Below are 18,898 nucleotides of genomic sequence, written 5' to 3' on the forward strand. Positions count from 1 at the left end.
TTGAAAACACTTAGGACATTAATTAAAGAAAAAAATTTTTTTTAAAAACCTGAAACATCAACTCTTACCTGAATTTTAAACCTGCCAGCCTGCCCTGCAGATTTCAGAGTTGCCCGCCCTCACATGTGCATGAGCTAATTCCCAGAAACAAATCCCCTCCATATGTTTATATAAGTATGTATGTGTGTGTATTTTTATTTGTATACATTTCCTTGGCTCTATTTATCTGGAGAACTCTGACTGATACAATTACATTTTAGCAAGTTCTTAAATTTATTTAAGTGCTCTACTATTGTTAAATATTTTCGATTTTTCCAAATCATACTAATATAAAGAATACATCAGTAAATATATTTATGCATTTGTTCATATTTTAGATTACTCTATCTTAGAATAGATTCTTAGAAGTTGAATTATGAACATAACTAGTAAGCTCACTTTGTTGGCAAACATATTTACTTCTGCCAACAAAGTAATCTTTAACCCATTTTGTATCTTTGTTAAAAATATGGGCAACTTCAATAAGCACATCCAAACCCCTTACAATGAATTGCATATTTCAATGCTTGCTTCATGCCATGCTCTGATCAGGTACAGGGAGCTTGCAAAATAAAATAGAAACATTTAAAAAGAAAGAAAATACGAAGCTATTGAAATAAAAAAGTTTTTAAAAAGAAAATATGAAATTACAGCACTCTGGGCAGAAGGAATAGAAAGTGCAAAGGAAAGGTCTTTAAGTAAAAACAAGTTTGGCTTATGAAAGAAGGTCAGTGTGGCTAGTGAGCAATGGAGAAAGTGGCAGGAGGTAAAGAGGCTTGATAGGTCGTGGGGGTTTTACTCCAGTGGGAAGCTATTGGAGGGTTTTATGTCTGGGGTGCTGACATAATCTGATTCATGCTTTTAAGAATGGCTCTGGCTGCTGGTTGAATTAGCAAGAATAGAAGCAGCGTGGATAGTTAGGAGGCTATTTCAGAAGCCATGTTGGAGATGAGAGTGTTTGGACTAGAGTTTGGCAAGAAATGGTTGGATTGAAAAACGATTTTGAAAGTAACACTGAGACGACTCGCTTTTGGATCGTATGAGAGAGGTGGTAAGGGGAAAAGATGGGTTAAATTCTGCAGGTACATTCTGCAGATGGGTAACCCTCGCCAACCACTGCTGGATGACCAAACAAGAGAAGAGTACTCTTTTCTTACCCCTATAGACATACAGTTTGAGAAAATACCTTGTCTACTTTTTACTGAACCAAATACACACCAGGCCCCGATGAAGTCTTAGTTTTTTAACAAAGGGTTTACATACTTGTTTCCAAGTTGTAGAGTTGGGAGATGGGAGAAAGATGTTGTTTCATTGTGATGTCTGCTACCTTACTCCTCAATGCCAAGCCATTCACATTGGATGAGGGCGAGGAGAAAGAGCCAGGTCTCAGGGGGTACTCCTTTGTTTGGTTCTTCATCTTTTCCTTTCAGTGCTACTGCTTTCTTTCTTTAGTACTTTACTCAAATGTATGCTTTCCTCCAGAATCTGCTGCCCCTTCTTCTAGGAAGAGCCAATTATCAACTTCAACAAACTCTTCCTCATGTCTTATAATTTAACAGTGTTAGGCACAACCTGAATATTAGTGACCTTTCTCTTCTGACCACTTACTGCAGTTCCACAAAGGAGAGATGGCAGTGTTGGTGGGCTACTTTATGGACGGATGAAGAGTTCTGGTCCTTTGGCTGAACCTAGAGGGTGAAAACAGAAATGACAGAGGAAGTGGTGTCTTATGACATGAAGATAATTTTATTTTAGAAGCTTCTAAAACACTTTTTGTAACCCAGAATGATAAATTTTCTTCCCACTGACTCCCATCCAGCTTTTATAAGAGGGATACAGTCCCTCGATTAACATAATGTTAAACCTTTTTTAAAAATCAGCTAGTGACCCTGCCTTTTAATATTAAGAGAGTCACATTCTTTCCTACTTTGAGCTATATTGCTGAGCTTTCTGTATTGACAGTGAGTGATACCATTCACTTCCTTTTTTCTAATTACTTTTAATTAACTACTTTCAAGTAAGGGAAATGGTGGACAACAACACTTTTGGACATCTTGTTATGGCCCCAAAATTCTTACCTCAGCATAGAGCACAAAATATTGTCTGCAAATTGCAAATAAAAACATCATGAAGGTTATTTGGTGGCCAAAATTTATGCTTTCTAAAGTGAGCAAAAGTTTGCATGGCATAAACTTAGAGCAAGAACAGGGCTTAACATTTCCAGTGTCTGTTCTTGGTATAGGAGCTTGACCAAAGTGAAAGCCAGACTTCATGAGCTGCAACTTTACCTGCACAGAGAAGAAATGAGGAAGATACAGAACCAGGACTTTCCTGTTCCAGTTCTCTCCCTTTCCACCAATTCCATCCAGCCAGGAAGAGGTTTAGATTCTCACTCCAAGCTAGGAAGAGGATCACTGAAGTGATCATTCATCATGCTTATTTTTTAAAATATATTTTTCCTTCTTTTTTTGACTGAACCCAAAGAATTCAGACATTTTTCTCTACAAAATAAATCTTAGGCAGAAGATAAGTCTACTCCTACAATTATAGTCCAATACTCACTGTGGCAGAAATTGTAAGCCATTAACCTAAATCCATTTGCTGATTCATTTTAAAATAATATGACCAAGCTTTGAATGGGTACATGATTACCTAACCAAAATTTTGTTTCCCAGCCTCCCTTACCACTATTAATAGCCATGGCTATAAGATTAAGTTTTGTCCAATAGGATAGCAGTGGAAATAATGGGTGTCACTTCTTGTTTGTATCTTGAAAGAGAATGAGCAAGTTGACATCCTTCCCTTCCTACCAGCTGGGACACAGGTAAGATGATAAGAGCTATAGAAGTCAACTTTGACCCATAGATGAAATCTATGTGTGAGTTTTGTAAAGTTATCCTACTGGCACTGGACTTTTATATGAGAGAATTAAAATTTAACTTTATTCCAACCACTCTGTTTGCAGATCTCTTCTTAAAAGCAGGTTAAGTCATGCATGTGAGTCATGAAAAAAAATTTTTTTTAAAAAAAAGCAGGTTAGGCTATACTCTAACTATTACAAAAGATAGTGGTGGAGATGGACAACTTTCCTTGCAAAAACTTAGAATATGAGGCATTGGCTAGATGATTAGGCAAGCAACAACGAAAATGGAGGAATTGTGGTTAAAAAGATACACAGGTATTTGGATCCTTACATAAGATCAAAATATTTACTAAAAGTATCACCTGTGAAACCTTGGAAGGATGATCATGTTTTCACCAGTTACTTTTCCTGGAATTAAAGGAAAATATCAGAGTTTATAGGCTGCTTATAGTCACTTTTATCAAAGTCCTTCAAAAGAAAACTCAGACAAGAAAAAGTCAGCCATTTTTCAAGCAAAGAGAGAAAGGGATACAACTCTTTTAAGGGAGATGCTGTCTTCCTGGGGCCAGACATTTAAATATACTGAGGTGGCAGCTTTGAAACTACTTATTTCCTACCAAGTTAAGGCAAAAGGCTATGCCTTTCTCAAGTGCCTCCCTCTAGTCTTCTCTGGGACAAAAGAAGTCATGAGGCACATATCAGAATAAAGGTGCTGCATTCCACCCAAGCCTGTTGGTTGCCTCAGATGGTTTTAAGCCAACCACCTCAGTTTTAAGAAAGGGTTGGGCTACACACAAAGACCAGTGAATAAGAGATGAGTCATCAGGCTTAAGAATGCTGTCTGAGAAACATTTTGATTATGATTATTTATATTCCCCTGTACATAAAACAGGGGGAAGTTAATAAACTAAAAACCTATAAAGATTTTGAAATGATTACCATATGAAAGGAAACACAAACATTGTTTACAAAGGTGTATGATTGTTCAACTCTAAAGCAGCCCCTGGGCTTTCAAACTTATACCACCAGGAAGTGAACAGTAAAATCAGTGCAGCCTCGTGGTAAAACATACTATTCAATTCCATTCCAGATGTGACTGTGGATAAAAAAAGTTTCGTTGATTGTAGAGCAGGGTCTAAACAAGGCCTTTTTTCCAAAGTTAGTCCAGGAGTTTCCATAGTTCCTATGTAGCAGGGTTGAGAATTTGCTGAAGTCTGGCAAATGATGCCCATACCCATTCTTTCTTGTTCAGAAGAGGAGCTTCTAATTTGACTTTTTTATTCCTATTCCACCACTGCATATTGGGCATGACAAAAGACAACAAATTTAGTTTAAAAATTTTAAATGACTTTATTTGCAATTCTAGACTCAGGCAGCACTTCATTCCATAAAATAGAATGAGCATTCTGATGAGCTGAGCAGAGATTGTTTTCACAGACAGAGAAGACTGAGGAAAACAGAAACAGAGAACACAAAGTAGATTGGTTGTTTCAAAGTTACTTTCCTTATAAAAATTAAAATACAAGGAATTCTTTTATCATGCCCAATAATACTGGTTTATGTGGATATTTGGCTATTATCTCTCACTCTCTTGATTCCTCGAAAGATCAAACATTTTAATTTTAACTTGGTGATGTGAAACTACAACATAAGTGACTCCATTTTGTTTTGACCAACTGGGCCTCTTGCAGGAAGGAGCTTAGTTCAAACCATGACTTTCTATACATCTTATTTACGATATACAGCCACTGTCTATATGTGTGTGCAAGCAGATAGCTTAGTTATGGACGATAACTAGAAGATAGCTTATCTGGTGAAGCCATATTCATACTTACAAAAAAGACTGTGTATAACATAGGCAGCCAGAATTTTGAGTTGAATACAATAACTGGCTGGGACTTCGGTTACTTCTTTTAGAGGAGAAGACTCAAATATTTGAGTGGTCTGTTAATGTGGATTTTTCAAAGAACAGATACCAAGATAGGATTTGACATGCAAGATATTTATTGGAGAGATACTTGTGAAGAATAAGAGGAGCCTTAGCCGGGCTCGGTGGCTCAGCCTGTAATCCCGCGCCTTTGGGAGGCTGAGGTGAGTGGATTGCCTGAGCCCGCGGGTTAGAGACCCACCTGGGCAGCGAGACCTCATCTCTACAATAAATCAAAAAATTAGCCAGACATGGTAGTGCGCGCCTGTAATTCTGGCTACTCAGAAGGCTGAGGCGGAAAGTATCGCCGGAGCCCAGCAGGTCGAGGCTGCGGTGGCTGGAAGCGGCCACTGCACTCCAGTCTGGGCAACAGAGTGAGACTTCAACTCAAAAAAAAAAAAAAAAAAAAAAAAGAATAAGAGAAGCCATCAGGATAGGAAAGTAAAAACTTTGGACCAAAATGCAGCTCTAACACCTATGAAAGTACTGGAAGAAGAAGAAAGAGATTTGAGTGGGAAGTGTCTTAGACTGAAGTTCACTTCCAAAAATGTTTCAGCCCGGTCAATGGTGAATCCTTAAGCCAAAGTCACCCACTAAAGAAGTCCTGCAACCTACAGATATGAACTTGCACAAATATCCCTGCTGTGGTAAGTCACTGACTTTGACATGAACACAGTAGATCCAGAAGGATGGTAGTTGGTCTTGCTAGTCAGTTAATCTCCTCACAGCAGAATATTTAAATGAGGCATTTTCATGGTGGCCAGACAGGTTGATTGTGTCAGAGACAGCAATTTTTAAACTAACATAAAATTTTCTTTGACTGTGGAAATTCTGATTTGTAGCCAGGCATATATGACTGACTAACTAGAGACTACAAGTTCTAATATTTCTTACAGTTAGGTGTGGACACATAATCAATCCCAGTTGGCCATGATTTTTGAGCAAAATAAATGAGTACCAATTTTGTGTTGTGTGTGTGCTCATAACCACTTTCCAATGGCCGCGATATGATTTAAAACATGGCGATTGGGACCAGATATGAAACCACTGTACTGGAGATGACTGAGTTAACTTATCTTTCTTGAATTACCTATATATAGACTTTAAAACAAGATATGAATAAATTTATATCTTATTAGATCAACTCAGCCTATATGCTAGCTCACTAGACATACACCTCCATACATGGATAAATCCATAAAAATCATCAGATTTATTAAAAAGTTATTGAAAAAATTTTTAAGATACGAATTCTATCCCTGTGTCTTTTTATTTTTAAAGATGTGGGGTACAATTCAGGATTAGGTATACAAGTGGTCATTGTACAAGTAGAGTTTGGGCCTCCCTTTGGTGCCCACTTCACAAGGTTTGAGAGCAGGTACTCTTACTGATGTTAAGTTCCCCCCTTCTCCCCTGGGAATGCCCTGCTACTGCCAATCCCCTTCTTACTATTGAAAGTTTAACCATTCTGAAAGTCATAATTGTTGTGCATATGACTAGGTGAGGCCAGAGTTGTAGGTTGGTAAAATGAATTTACAAAGACAGTTTTATGAATTTAGAAAGGCAGATTTACTGAATGGAAGATGCACTATGAGGAGCACAATAGACAGAGCAGCAGAAAGGGACTGCTCCCTGCAAAGAGGCAGAGATTAGAAAGAATTTCTATTGGGCTGTGCTGGGGAGTTTTTATGCTGTGTCAGGTAAATTAGTGATATACAATTGGTTTGCAAGAGGGAAATTGTCTATGTATGATAGGTTTTGCAAGCCTGTTGATTATGGTGTTCTGTTTCTTGAAGATGGGGTTACTTAATTGCTTTTCTCTTTACAGTGGTTAGTTAAAGGTTAGTTTACAACAATGATTTACAGCTGTTTAACAAGTTTACAACTCTTGCTGTGGTCAGCAAATTTCTTGTAACATCTGTTTGGCCTAATTTGGTCTTATAGTTCTCTACAAGAATCCCAAATGTTGCACCTTTGTTATGACTATTTTGGTTACCCAAGAAATTTAAATATGCACAGTTAGTATAATTTTTAAAAGAAAAAATGAAAAAGAACATAATATGTATCAATCTGGAGCAGTGATGAAGATAAAAATAATAAAATTAAGGAAAATGCATGCACCAATAAATTTATGGTTACTTAATTTAAAATAGCAATGGAAGCAGTGAGCAACTGATTATACATTACAAAAAATTCAGTTAGAGAAATTGAATCCATATTTGAAAAATTACCATGTAAATTTGAGACTATTTTAAAAAGTTATTCAAAAAGTTATTTTTAAGTCGGAATAGAATCTGTGAGAAAAAATAACATAAGACACAGATATCCAATATGCATATAATGAGACTCTCAGAAGAAGAGAACAAAAAAGATAGAACAGAAATAATTACTAATTAAGTAACAAAATAAAATTTTCTGAGCTAAAGAAAAACTTGAGCCTACGGAATAGAAGTTTTCAAGGGTTGGGTAGGACTTTCAGAATGGCTGTGTGAAAAGCTTAGCAAATTCTCTCCCCAGTGAAATAATAATTTAACTGGTGAAAATTTTAAAATAATCGCTTAAAGTCTCTGGAAACAAATTTCTGTTCATAGAGCAAATCTATAAGCATTTATTCAAGAAAATCTGCTAAATCTTGGTTTAAAAAAAAAAAACCAGAAGGATTCTGTGCTATTTGAGCCAAAACCTATTTCTGCCCCATTCCCAGCTCCACGTTTTAGAAACTCTGTTCTCGGTGGGTGTAATGGAGCTCCTTTTCCCTCTAGCTCCCAGTTATGTGACTGTGGTTTCACCTCAGAAAGGACAGAACACTAGTGTCTCCTCTTCCTCCCGGTTCCTAGATCTCTGTTGTAGCAGAGGTGAGAAAACCTGAACTCTCTTTCTCCCCTAGTTCTCACTTGTGGGGTGGAGATTCTACTCCAACTGAAGCATGCCAAGGACAGTAGGGCCTCTATCAACCCTTCCCAGCTTCTGTTCATAGGACAGAGGTTTCATGCCAGGAGGGGTAGGTCACCTCCACGTCCTCAACTTGTAAAATGGTAGTGTATCCTGGAAAAAGCAGGCCATCACCTTACCCTTGTCCCAACCTCCAATGCAATACCAAGAGCTTCTTCCCAGAAGAAAAGACAAGACAGGAGGACAGGCAGCTCCAAAACTGCTGAGTTGGTCTTATTGGGAACAGACTGTGGAGAAATTCTTGGTGCAATTAAGAGAAGACAAACAGCTCCGTGAAACTAGTAACCAAAAGTGAAATGGTAGACTATGTAGACGTGTAACAGAGAAAACCAAAGAAAGAGATGGTTAAAAATGGCCCTGCTAAGATCATATTCATCTCTGGGGATCTGGAAGGCTGTATGCATGAACTAGGCTGCATCTAGAAGCAACTAGGAGTGACCAACAGGAGTGAGCATTTGAGAGCTAAGAGCAAAGGAGAATTTAAGACAACAATGTTACTACAGACAAAGAGAGACATTTTATAACAATGATAAACATACACAAGAGGGACCTTCCAAAATGGAATTTATTTATGAAAAATTGTGTATTTATTCTTATATGCTTAAACTTTAGTCACCTTCAATGTACTCTCTGTTTGATGCAATATACCTATCAGGATGCTTTTTCCACTGCTTGAAAGTTTTTGAACCCATCAATGTTGTTATCTTTTAGTGATTCTGCCATTTATTTCATCCTCCTCGACATTGAGAAAATGTTTCCCTTTGAGGACTTTTTTCATCTGGAGAAACCAAAAAAAAAAGTCACTCAGGGTGAGACCAGGTGAATAGGGAGGGTGGAGCATGGGAATCATGTCATTTTTGGTCAAAAACTGCTGAGCACTCAATGTGGTGTAGGCAGGTGCATTGTCATGGTGGATGAACCAGGTACCTGTTTGCCACAACTTGGGATATTTCCACCTCAACACAGCCTATCAAAAAAATAGTAGCTGGTACACTGATGCCAATGGGATCCTAGAACCCTTATCTAGCAGGAAAAGCCTGTATACAAGGGACCTGCCCTCCAAAAACAAAAAGCAAGAACAAAAGGAAAGATTTTTTAAAAGATTATACCCAAGAATCAATCATTCACTTTCAGATTTGGCTTCTAGGTAGGAAGCAAAGTCAGTAACAAAGTTGGGGCAAAACATTTTGGAGAGTCCACCTATTTCTTAATCTCCATTCTCAGATTGGACTTCCCCAGTAAGTACATCATTTGCATATATGGGGTGTGTGTGTGTGTGTGTGTGTGTGTGTGTGTGTGTGTGTGTGTGTGTGTGTATGTGTGTGTGTGTTTGTATAAACTTTTCTATTGAGGGCAGGGGCTCTTTTTCTGTTTATTTCTGTATCACTAGTGCCTATACAGTGTAGCATAATTATACAATAGTACTTGATGATTTTCTGACGGGGAGTATCAGAACACTCTGGAGAAGCAGACAGATTGAGCACCATGAGTTAATCCTTATATCTGAGTGAAGAAGAATAGAAGATGGAATTTTATGTGGTCTGGTATTTAAAATCCCCAAGCCACTCTCTAATAAAGGTTCCACTCTCAGTCTCTCTGTGACCTGAAGTAAGAGTGGTTACTTGAGAACTCAAATCTCTGACTTTAAGTGTGCCTGATCTTAGCAAAACTCTGATCTTCTATGTACTTAACATCATCCTGTGGACTAACTTCGACTAACTTCAGCCTGACAACTGAAAACTCATATCAGTATTCTTCCTTTAATTAAGTTTAGTTTGACCTCTTAAACTGGGCCTGGATCCAGGTCAGCCTTATCATAACTATTCAGCACAAGAAGCTTGTCCTTTATGTGTACTATGTTGCAAGCCCTGTACCAAGCCTGGAGAATAGAATATGTAGCTCTTGCCACCAAGAAACACAAGGTCTGTGGAAAAGGAAAACATATAAGCAGATAATTTTTACATATTGGGCTTAAAGTAACCATGAAGGTACTGGTAGCAAAAGTGTAATGGTAGCAAAAGTATTGATATATATAAGCCTATGCAAGCACTTAACACAAACATACTTATAAAAGATTGGCATAGGCCAGTCTATGTTTCTTAGATGGCATGACAACCCAGTATTTACATTCAGAAAACATGGCCCTGAGGACATATTTCAGCAAATTATGTGTAGCAGAAGTATGCTATTTCTCTAAATTCTCAATTCTTTCTCATACCTACTGATGATTTCTTCAAACATTGAAAATGGAAGCCACAAGTCCCAGGATTTCTTTTCATTGTCTGCTAGGAGTTGAAGAATCAATTATATCGTGTGATCAAACTAACTACTGAATTAGGGACCAGACTTTTTTTATATGAAATTCTACCAGTTCTGTAGAGACTATATAATTAATACTAACAAATTAGATTAATAGTTGGGTGATGGTACACACAAAAAAGGAAAAATAACTATATGGGATAATGGATATGCTAATTTTTTGACCATAGTAATCACTTCACAATGTATATGTATCCCCACAATGTATATGTTATGATTGATGAGCCTATAATGCCACACCACTATTACCCAAAGTTCCTAGTTTACACTAAGGGTCACTCCTAGTGCTGTAAATTTAATACGTTTGGACAAATGTATAGTGACATGTATCCACTATTATAATATCCTATAGAGTTGTCTCATGATCTTTTTACCATCTCCATGGTTTTGCCTTTTCCATAATGTCACATAGTGGGAATCAAAAAAGTATATAGCCTTTTCAGATTGATTTCTTTTATCTAATAATAGGCAATTAAGTATCCTCCATGTCTTTTCATTTCTTGATAGTGCATTTCTTTTCAGTTCTGAATAATCATCCACTTTTTGGATATACTACAGTTTGTTCCTCTGTTCACCTACTAAAAGACATCTTGGTTGCTTCCAAGTTTTGTTAATCATGAATAAAGCTGCTCTAAAATCTGTGTGCATGTTTTTGTGTGATCACATGTTTTCAACTTCTTTGGGAAAATACCAATGCTTCTGAGCGACCTTAACCAAGTTTGTTTATCTTGCTGGGCCTCAGTTTAACATTTGTATAATTCATGGATCGAACTAGATAATCTCCACAAAATCCTTATTTTAAGTCTTTAATTCTCTAAATCTTTTGTCCCTGCACTGTCTCCAGGTTTTTACACTCAACTTTTCTCCTTTCAAAATGTTCTTTTTTTTTTTTTTTTGAGTTGGAGTCTCACTCTGTCACCCAGGAAGCCCAGACTGGAGTGCAGTGGCCACTCCTGGCCACCGCAGCCTTACCTGCTGGGCTCCGGGGATCCTTCCGCCTCAGCCTTCCAAGTAGCCAGAATTACAGGCATGCACTACCACACCCGGCAGATTTTTTGATTTATTGTAGAGATGAGGTCTCGCTGCCCAGGTGGGTCTCAAACCCACGGGCTCAGGTAATCCACTCACCTCAGCCTCCCAAAGGTACAGGATTACAGGCTGAGCCACCAAGCCCAGATCAAAATGTTCTTTGTTCATTTATCTATTCTATAAGCAATAATTGTGCATATCTAATGGACTCATCCCTGGCCTGAACCCTGGAGATATATGGTTGAATAAGATAAGAACTTAACTAGGGAGAAAAATGTAAGTGAAGAAAAGCAGCTCATACACTTCAATAGGGTGATCACTGCTCTCCAATGTGTCCTAACGGAGGCCAGAATCTTGAGCATATGTTGGGTGCAGGTGGGAGATGGTAGGGAGGGTTGTGGTGGATAGAGCTCAGGCTTCAGTAATGGCTGCATAATGCTCAGGAAATCAAAAAATTGTCCCTCTGTGAAGAAGGCTACTGAGTTCAGCAGTTTTCTAATATCTGAGCTCTCGTTTTGTGGCTGTGGTATTGATATCATGGCAAAAGGCTCATACTATCTCTGTCACAAAAACACAAAGAAGGTGAAGTTACATTGTATAAAAGGCATAGTTCATTACAGGTGGAGTCAATCTATCTTTCTGGCTTGATGCCTACAAGCGTGAACAAGCAAAAAAGACGGCTGACTGAGGCATTCTCCACCCTGTTCATCCAAGGGCCACCTTTGGATGGTGATTAGCTTGCACGGCATTTGGAGAGTTTCCCAGGAAGCCAACCAAGGCAAAGGGAAAATTTGAGAAGTAGAAGACAACAAATTAAGACTTGACATAGCCCTTCTGACACATAAAGAGCCATTGCAACACTCTTCATTTGCAGATAGATCATTTCTCTAATTACATAATTAAGGGCCTAAGTCCATCAATCTCCTGCCCCCACAAAATGATCTTGCCATAAAAAAAGAATTCCATTTTCCAATGCCATCCCTAAATGGCAAATAGTTGAACACTGGGGCATGAGGGTCTACATTACTCTGTATGTATGTCCAAAGAGTCCAATGTGATCTGATCCACCTTTTGGAGAAGATACATCCCTCTGTTCCACAGATGGCCTTGTGAAGTGGCTTGCAGAAGGGTTCAGCATATGTGAGAGTGGATCAGCTTCTCTCATTTCAAAGCCTGGAGCTGCTATCTGCTTTCCCTTCCCTTTGTGCTAGTGGTGTAGCCAAAACTGCCTGCACTATGATCACTTCAGATTTTGAACTCTTGTTGGGATGTTCTAATGTACTTCAGTCCTTGCTTTTGTGGCTTTTGCAAACAGTGTCTCCCCTCAGTCATCCAGTCAACAAACCCTACTGGGCCCACTATATGCTGCTTTCTGGACATGGCTGGATTAACCATTGCAAGGACTAACCTTGCATTATTCACACCCCAAAAAATGCTGTAGCTGGGAGACAAACATTAAGCAATAATTTCAATGCAGTGTGTTACTGGACATAATGGAAATACATTTAAGGAATGGCAGTGGCACAAGAAGAAGAAATTTATGAGTTCAAGAGAGGCAGGGGAAGAGAAGGTTCTCAAAATGGGTGTTATCTGAGCTAGGTTCCTAAGAATCAGTAGAAATTTAACACAGAGATAAGAGGCAGACTGAGGAATCTGCATGTATGTGGGCACAGAAGTGGGCAGAAGTGCACTGCATGCAAAGAATCTCATATCCTTAAAGCACCTTGGAGTGCAGAGCAAAGACAATGGTGCTAAGGACTCAGGGCAGATTCCCTTGGGCCTGATGGTGAAGGAGGTGTCTGTCACAAACAAGACTTTTCCTATAACAACGAGGCATCACTGGAAGCTTCAAACAAGACAGTACCTTGGTCAGATTGGGGTTTTATAAAGATTACTCTGTAAACAGTAGAGAAAATGTCAAGGCAGGGAACTGATCAGTATGGAAGAAAGTAAGCTGCCATGAAGGCAAAGTCTGCTTAGATAGAGGCTAGATAAGACTAACATTTAAGAGGCACAACTACAGAGCTCAGGGACTGACAGAGTGACTGTTTGTAGGAGATGATGGAGAAAGAAGCGTGAAGCTGACTGGCAGGCTCCAGTTTGATGGCTGCCTCAGTGGTGGGTCCTCCACCTTCTGGCCTCTGTTCAGACATGTGTGACAATGGTAGCCATCTTGTTGACGTGGATGAGCTGCCTTTCTTCACTCACATTTCTCTACTGCAGTTCTGAGGCTAGGGAGTTTATCTTACTCAACCAGAGTCCTGCCTTGTGTTTAGTTTACATTATATGTCCCATTATTGTTTAGAGAATTGATGAATGAATAAAGAAAATCTAAAAAAAAAGAGAGATCGTAAAAACTGAAGACAGTGCAGGGACAACAGGTTAAGAGGACGAAAGAATGTTAAAGTAAGACTGTTGGTAGAGATTATTTAGCTCAATCTATTAATTATACATATAAGAAAACTGAGGCCCAGAGAGCTAAAAGAGATTTATGTGATGTAATATGCCTGAGATAGGAATTCAGAGTGATGGGCAAGTTTGAGAAGAGAAGAAGGGGATGGAGAGATTATTCATTCAATTTGGGTTGTATTATGTTTGTGATACAATATGTTACTGGCAGTAGCAGATGCCCATGTGATGTCTATGGTAAATGGAGATTCCAATACCCAACGTGCTGTTGGGATATGATGCTCAGGAGGAAAGAAAAGTCGAAGCAAGCATGGGATGTAGACCATAATAAGATCATACCCCATGAGAGTAGATAGAGTTGGGAACCAGGGAAACCAATGAGAGTTCTGGTAACCTCAGAATTAGCATAGCATGGTAGGAAGCAGCACACCAGGTTGCTTGTCCTCCCTATGCCTCACTTTCCCTAATAGTATAGGCACCTATGTTACAGGATTGCCACAGGTTTAAGTAAATGAATATTTGTAAAGCCCTTCAGCAGTGCCTGGCATGTACTAAACTCTAAGTAAGTGTGGAAATAAATATATAAACACCAACATTTGATGGTAGACAGAGGAAAAAGGCTCTGAAGAATAAGTAAACTAGGTATGACAAGAACGGTAAAAAGAAATCAGGCAACTGTAAGAACACCAACACTCAAGGAAGAGAGATTTTAAAGTAGGAGGGAGTAGTCTGGGAAGATGGTGGCAGAACCAATGTGAATGTGTGAGTGTCTGTGAATGGATGTGTGAGAAGGTAAGAGAGTGTGTGGATGGAAATGTAACTGCGCATATGGGTGTCTGAATGAGCAGGGAAATGAGAGCTGATGGGGACTTTCCTCACAGCGCAAACACTGCTGTTGCTGGCTGCTCAGACTCTGGCACTCTGTGGGGCAGAACCAAGTGCCATTTTCCTAAAACAAGGAAGGTCCTCCTGGAGAAGAAGTGTTGGGGAGCAGTCACCATCCAGCACCTGGACTTGCTGCCACTGCCTCCAGCACTAGGCTGGACTGCAAGACTCTGTCACCAGGACCTGGAATCCTGAGACTGTGATATTTTCTGGGAAGGGAGCTGTCTTTCCTGGCCTCATGTGTGGCAGGAACAGCAGTCTGTAGAGAAACTGAGCAGCCAGTCTAAAGCCTGGGCAGAGAAGTGCTCCAGAGTGGCCTCTGTAGAAGAGCAGACCTGCGTCTTAAGACAAGGGGGTGATCTCTGCATTTCTTTGGGGCTGCTCTCCATGATTCCAGAAAAGGCTGTTCCCAGTGCACAAGCTCTGGTGGGTAATTGCAGATGCAGAGCCCCAGATGATACCCCCCTCCTCCCGGCCCTGAGCCAGCTTCTGGGCAATAGATGCATACAGTGGATCTGACTGAGAAGGAGGCTGGCAAGTACCTAGGTGGTTTCCCACCCTCTGTCCCCAGTAATGAGTGAAAGAGATCAGGATGGCAGGGTAGAGGCTGGAGGACCCATTCCTCCCACCTTGAACTGGATGCCATGGGAGCTGTGACCATGGTGGGAGAGGAAGGAAGGGAGAGAGAATCTGGAAGATGCTGAGTCAAGTCACCCCTTCCCCCACCTCCCCACAGGTGCACACTTGTTATCAACTGCAGGCAACAGGAGGTGAGGATTATAGCTTTCAAGTTTCAACAGCAAAGAGGGAAACTGCAGCAACAGACTTGCAGTCACAGAACCCACCACAAGAGGGAGCTCCCCCTCCTTAAAGAGATAGGCTAAAGAAATCTCTACCCGTGGGGTTTTTTGTGTCTTGTGTCCACCCACCACCACTTTTTAAATTTACTTTTTTGTTTGTCTTGTTTGTTTGCTTTGTTTGATGGTTTTCCCTTTTCTTCCTTCTTTTTAAATCTCTTTTCTTCTTTATTTTTCATTTTTCTCTATTTATTCCCTCTCTTTTCTTGCTTATACTCTATCTTGGACTCAGGGGCTACACAAGATTACCCATTGTAAAGTCATATTGTGTGGAGATGGAGAGCAAGTCTCAGGTGGCCCATTCATCAGATAATAAGCATTGTGACTGGTCAATAGATTCTGAATCCTTGTGGCCCCCTCACAACCCCTAGTAAGTTCTCAAAATTGTAAAGAGATAGTTCAGCACTCCACCCCCAGCCTTATTTCATGATAGAACAAACCTGGAAGCCCAGTTCAGGTAAAGAAAGAAGGTAGAGCAAACATCAGAAGTTTGCTTCTCCATTCCCCACTAAGCAACAGAATTAAAGAGAAAGATAAGAAAACTGCCACAAATGAGAAAAAAACCTATGAAAAATCACTGGTAATGCCCAAAGAGACAGTGCCTGAAAGAACAGCTACTGGAGTACAAACAATGATTACCTCTGAGAACGACTATACAAAGAAGGTACATACAGAGACAGAGAATGGATGGATAGAATGAATAAAAATGAAGAAATGCAAGGACTAAAACTAAATGAAATTACAACAGAGTTGGACAAACTCAAGAAAGCATATTCAGAAATAGCATAAATAAGGAACCCCATCCAAGAAATAAATATCAAACTAACAAGCATAGGTAGCAGAATTGACCAAGCAGAAGAAAGAATCTCAGAGCTGGAAGACCAAACTATGTAATTAACCCAATCTATTAAAAATATAGGGGGAAAAAGCTTAAGAAGAAAGAAAAAATTCTCCAAGCGATGTGCAATTTTATCAAGAAACCAAACTTACATCTGCTCAGTATCCTGGAAGTAGAAAGAGAAGTGGAAAACACATTGGAACAAACATTCCATGAGGTCATTCAAAAACAGTTTATTCCTCTAGCCAAAGAGATGACTATACAAGCACAAAAGATTCAGAGAAATCCCCCAAAATATCTTATGAGAAGACCAACCCCTAGACACATGGCAATTTGCCTACACAAAGTAGGTATAAAAGAAAAAAATCCTAAGAGCAGCAAGGGAAAAAAGTCAGATTACCTGCCAAGGAAGACCGATCAGAATTTCCCCAGACTTATCTGCAGAAATACTGCAGACCTGAAGAGATTGGTTCCCAATCTTTAATGTTCTCAAAGATAAACAATTTCAACCAAGAATTTCCTATGCAGCCGAGCTAAGCTTCATCAATGATGGAGAATTAAAATCCTTCACAGACATCCAAACCCTAAGATAATATGCTACCTCCAAATCAGCTCTACAATAGATACTTATAAAGGTACTGTGCACAGAAGAAAAAGAAGGAAAAGAAAGACTATAGACTTCACATGATCATGAACAAACACAAAACCAAAAGAGCACACAGCACACTCACAAAAATGAAAACACACACATATATACACAAAAGTTAAAAGAAAACAAAGCAGACTTATAAGCGCCTTATGACAGGTACAAACTCTCACATTTCTACTATCTACCTGAGCATGAATGGACTAAATGCACCACTGAAAACACATAGAATGGCAAACTGGATAAAAGAGCACAGCCAAACAATATACTGCCTCCAGGAAACACTCATCATGACAAAAGACACCCACAGACTTAAAATTAGAGGATAGAGAATAAACTTTCAGGGGAATGGAAAACACAAAAAGTCAGGAGTCACAATTTTAATATCAGCAAAACAACCTTCAAACTATCAAAATTTTTAAAAGATACAGAAGGACATTGCATAATGATAAAAGGCTCAATCCATCAACAAGAAATGTCCCTCCAAACATATATGCACCCAACACAGGAGGACCAGGATTTATAAAGCAACTACTAAGTAAACTAAAAAGGACACTGACTCTAACACTATCATAACTGGTGACTTAAATATTCCACTAACAACCCTAGATAGATCATTAAGGAAAAAAATCAATAAAGAGACCTGGAACCAAATGGACTTAACACTTGACCAAATGGACTTGACACTTGACCAAATGGACTTAATAGATACCTACAGAATACTCCACTCAGCACCATGGACTATACATTCTACTCATCTCCACATGGAACACACTCCAAGATCAACCACATCCTGGACCATAAATTAAGCATAAACAATTTCAATCTTATTGAAATTGTTTTGTGTTTATGCATCTTCTTAGACCACAGTGGAATAACATTAAATATTGCCATCAGCAAGATCTCCCCCAAAAGACACAAAGACATGGATACTAAACAGCATGATGCTGAAGAAGTCCTGGGTCAACACAGGAGTCAAAACAGAAATTAAAAGATTCTTGGAAACAAATGAAAGAACAGACACATCTTACCAAAACCTCTGGGATACCATAAAAGCTGATGAAGAGGGGGAATTTATAGCTCTATGAATACACATCTGGAAAATAGAAAGATCACGAGTTAACAGCCTAATGAATCACCTAAAGGAACTGGAAAGGCAAGATCACCAAAACCCTAACTTCAGCAGAAAAATCTAGATCAACAAAGCAAAGGCCTAAAGGTGGGACACAGAAGACAAAAATATCATAGAAAAAACCAATTAAACAAAAAGTTGATTCTTTGAAAGAATAAACAAGATTGATGGACCCTTCGCCAGACTAACCAAGGAAAAGAGAGAAAAGGCCCAAATAAATAATTAGAAACACAAAAGATCAAATCACAACTGTCCTAGAAGAAATACAAAAGATTATTAGAGATTACTATGAACACCTGTATGGAAACAAACTGAAAAACCTAAATGAAATGGAGGACTTTCTGATATCACACAACCTCCCAAAGTTGGAAAAGAAGAAATTGAGACACTAAATAGACCATTAACAATCCAGGAAATTAACTCCATTATAAGAAAGCTACCTACAAAAAAAAAAATGTCCTGGACCAGATACCTAGACCAGTGGAATTCTACAAAACATACAAGAAGGATCTGATACCCATCCTATTTAAAGTATTCCAGGCAACTGAGAAAGATGGAACTCTATCCAAACCACTTTATAAAGCTAACATCACACCAATACCCAAAACAGATAAAGATTTAACAAAGAAAGAGTACTACAGGCCAATAGCCATGATGAACATTGATGCAAAAATTCTTAACAAGATTCTAGCAAATCAGATCCAACAACACATCTCAGAATTATCCACTATAACCAAGCAGGCTTCATCTCTGGGAGACAGGGTTGGTTAAACATCCACAAGACCATAAATGTAATGAAATATATCAACAGATATAAAATCAAGAACCACATGATTATATTATTAGACGCAGAAAAAGCTTTTTTTCTCTTTTTTTTGGGAAAAATCCCACATCCCTTCTTGACTTAAAAAAAAACCCTCGAACACCTAGGCGTAGAAGGCACATACCAGCCGGGCTCGGTGGCTCAGCCTGTAATCCCATGCCTTTGGGAGGCTGAGGTGA

The 18,898-nt window shown here is 39.1% G+C and overlaps 1 long non-coding RNA gene across 1 annotated transcript in view; it reads right to left on the reverse strand.

Annotated features, from left to right (window-relative positions):
* Positions 1–1,309: 1,309 nt before the first annotated feature.
* LOC110596075 overlaps positions 1,310–18,898 on the reverse strand; it is a 55,152-nt gene continuing 37,563 nt past the window's right edge. The window contains exons 3-4 of the long non-coding RNA XR_002482245.1: positions 3,265–3,310; positions 1,310–1,727 (exon numbers count right to left, since the gene is read on the reverse strand). This is a non-coding gene — a long non-coding RNA (uncharacterized LOC110596075). The remainder of the gene's footprint in view (positions 1,728–3,264; positions 3,311–18,898) is intronic.

The sequence above is a fragment of the Carlito syrichta genome, unplaced genomic scaffold, assembly GCF_000164805.1.
Source record: "Carlito syrichta isolate Samal-C Ts95f unplaced genomic scaffold, Tarsius_syrichta-2.0.1 Scaffold306518, whole genome shotgun sequence".
Taxonomy (NCBI): Eukaryota; Metazoa; Chordata; class Mammalia; order Primates; family Tarsiidae; genus Carlito; species Carlito syrichta.